At 42.3% G+C, this 3512-nt stretch overlaps 1 pseudogene across 1 annotated transcript; it reads left to right on the top strand.

Moving 5' to 3' along the window:
• The first annotated feature begins 1089 nt into the window (after positions 1-1089).
• On the top strand, positions 1090-2659 carry Kpna3-ps1 (karyopherin subunit alpha 3, pseudogene 1; annotated as a pseudogene). The gene has a single exon (XR_015648708.1). The product of XR_015648708.1 is annotated as a karyopherin subunit alpha 3, pseudogene 1 (transcript).
• Positions 2660-3512: the final 853 nt, after the last annotated feature.

Below are 3512 nucleotides of genomic sequence, written 5' to 3'. Positions count from 1 at the left end.
CTGGAAATCAGTCTGGAGGTTCCTCAGAAAATTGGGCATTGAACTACCTGAGGACCCAGCTATACCTTTCCTGGGCATATACCCTAAGGATGCCCCAACATATTACAAAGACACATGCTCCACTATGTTCATAGCAGCCTTATTTATAATAGCCAGTAGCTGGAAAAAAACCCAGATGCCCTTCAACAGAGAAATGGATACAGAAAATGTGGTACATCTACACAATGGGATATTACTCAGCTATCAAAAAACAATGACTTTATGAAATTCATAGGCAAATGGATGGAACTGGAAAATATTATCCTGAGTGATCTAACCCAATCACAGAGAAAAACATGGTATGCACTCTTTTATAAGTGGATATTAGCTCAAATGCTTGGATTATCCTAGATGCACAGAGCACATGAAACTCAAGAAGGATGACCAAAATGCAAATGCTTCACTCTTTCTTTAAAAGGGGGACAAGAATACCCTTGGTAGGGAATAGGGAGGCAAAGTTTAGAACAGAGGCAGAAGGAACACCCATTCAGAGCCTGCCCCACATGTGGCCCATACATATACAGCCACCAAACTAGATAAGATGGATGAAGCAAAGAAGGGTAGGCTGACCAGGAACCAGATGTAGATCTGTCCTGAGAGCCACAGCCAGAATACAGCAAGTACATAGGCGAATGCCAGCAGCAAACCACGGAACTGAGAACGGGACCCCTGTTGAAGGAATCAGAGAAAGGACTGAAAGAGCTTGAAGGGGCTTGAGACCCCATATGAACAACAATGCCAACCAACCAGAGCTTCCAGGGACTAAGCCACTACCCAAAGACTATACATGGACTGACTCTGGACTCTGACCTCATAGGTAGCAATGAATATCTTAGTAAGAGCACCAGTGGAAGGGGAAGCCCTGGGTCCTGCCAAGACTGAACCGCCAGTAAATGTAATTGTTGGGGGGGAGGGCGGTAATGGGGAGTGGATGGGGAGGAGAACACCCATAGAAAAGGAGAGAGAGAGGGGTTAGGGGGATGTTGGTCCAGAAACCAGGAAAGGGAACAACAATCGAAATGTAAATAAGAAATACCCAAGTTAATAAAGATGAAAAAAAAAAAGAATTTTAAGAACAAAGGCCTTGACTTGGAGACTATAAGAAGACAACAAAATGAAGTTGTAGTTGAATTAAGAAAGAATAAGAGAGATGAACATCTCTGAAAGAGAAGGAATGTAGCACAAGAAGATATCTGTGAAGACTCCAATATAGATGGTGATTATAGAGTGCAAAATACCTCTCTAGAAGCTATTGTTCAAAATGCTTCAAGTGATAACCAAGGAATTCAATTAAGTACAGTTCAAGCTGCTAGGAAGGTTTTATCCAGTGATCGAAATTCACCAATTGATGACTTAATAAAATCTGGAATATTGGCTATTTTAGTTCATTGTCTTGAAAGAGATGACAATCCTTCTTTACAGTTTCAAGTTGCGTGGGATTTGACAAACATTGCATCTGGAACAGACGCAAGCAGTGGTTCAGTCCAGTGCTTTGCCACTTTTCCTGAGGCTTCTGCATTCACCCCATCAGAATGTCTATGAACAGGCAGTGTGGGTATTGGGAAACCTCATAGGTGATGGACCTCAGTGTAGACATTATGTGATATGCCTTGGAGTTGTAAAACCTCTGCTTTCATTCATAAGTCCATCTATTCCTATAACATTCTTAAGAAATGTTACCTGGGTCATGGTCAACTTATGTCTCCACAAGGACCCACCACCACCAATGGGGACAATTCAGGAGATTCTTCTAGCTCTTTGTGTATTAATTCATCACACAGATGTAAATATACTGGTAGATACGGTCTGGGCCCTATCTTACCTTACGGATGCTGGCAATGAGCAGATGCAGATGGTAATAGACTCTGGAATAGTTCCTCACTTGGTTCCACTACTCAGCCACCAGGAAGTTAAAGTTCAGACTGCTGCGCTGCGAGCTGTGGGCAACATTGTCACTGGGACTGATGAGCAAACACAAGTAGTTTTAAACTGTGATGCTCTCTCACACTTCCCAGCACTCCTCACACATCCCAAAGAGAAAATTAATAAGGAAGCAGTGTGGTTCCTCTCCAACATCACCGCAGGAAATCAACAGCAGGTTCAGGCAGTAATTGATGCCAATCTTGTACCAATGATAATACACCTTTTGGATAAGGGAGATTTTGGCACTCAGAAAGAAGCTGCTTGGGCCATAAGTAACTTAACAATTAGTGGGAGGAAAGACCAAGTCGCCTATCTCATCCAACAAAATGCTATTCCACCTCTTTGCAATTTGGTGACTGTAAAAGATGCACAAGTTGTGCAAGTAGTGCTTGATGGACTAAGTAATATATTAAAAATGGCTGAAGATCAAGCAGAAACCATAGCCAATCTCATAGAAGAATGTGGTGGACTGGAGAAAATTGAACAACTTCAGAATCATGAAAATGAGGACATCTACAAATTGGCCTATGAGATCATTGACCAGTTCTTCTCTTCAGATGATATTGACGAAGATCCTAGCCTTGTTCCAGAGTCAGTTCAAGGTGGAGCATTTGGTTTCAATTCATCTACTAATGTACCAACAGAAGGGTTCCAGTTTTAGAGAGATGTTGTGGAAGTTAGGTACAATGCAGCACCGAGAAATACACACACACACACACACACACACACACACACACACACACACACACACACCTATATCTCTATCTATCTATCTATCTATCTATCTATCTATCTATCTATCTATCTATCTATCTATCTATATATTTGATCCATCGAGCTTGGCTCATGGGATCTGCTGTTGCATTAAAATGGGAGAGAAAATGTGAAGATTTCATTTGGAATCACAGAAAATGCCCAAATGAGTCAAGGTGGCGAGTGGGTGCGAGTGAGAATGAGTGGCAATGTAAGGAAAATGTGACACAAATGCTTATTTAGGTTGAGAGTAAAAGGCTACAGGTCACTTCAGTGCCTGAGATGGAGCATTGACTTACTTTATCAATTGAGAAGTGAAATGCCATCATCATCAAGCCTTGTAAGCATAAAAGTGATGCCCATGTAAGTCAAGGAAAATGAGCCCAGGCCTCGCTGTGAAGCAGTGTATGAATGAAAAGTGTTGGATGAATGTCTGGCTCCGTGGTAGAGAAAGAGCCAGGTTCATCTTTCAAATCCAGGGCTCTTCATGTGTGAAGCAGACTCCTAGTCCTGGAGTGACTGTGTAAGAGAGTATGGTTGTGGTGCTGTATGTGGACACATGCAAGCTTGATTTGCCTTCAGGGGGCTGATAACAAACCTAGTAGATCATCAAAGTGAGATCCCAAGTATTAATGTACACTGGACATGAAAACAAAGACCGGTTTAGCAGCAGACACTGGTTTACTCTGCAGCCTGTGTTTTCTATTCTCCCTCTACCTTACCCCCCACCCCATCCCACCCCACCCCACCCCAACCCTTTTTTTATTTAGTTTTTATTTACTTTACCTAGTATGGCT

The sequence above is a fragment of the Rattus norvegicus genome, chromosome 1 (assembly GCF_021556685.1).
Source record: "Rattus norvegicus strain SHRSP/BbbUtx chromosome 1, alternate assembly SHRSP_T2T, whole genome shotgun sequence".
Lineage (NCBI taxonomy): Eukaryota > Metazoa > Chordata > Mammalia > Rodentia > Muridae > Rattus > Rattus norvegicus.
Note: the sequence above shows the minus strand (reverse complement) of the source record. Positions and strands in the feature narration are given on the sequence as shown.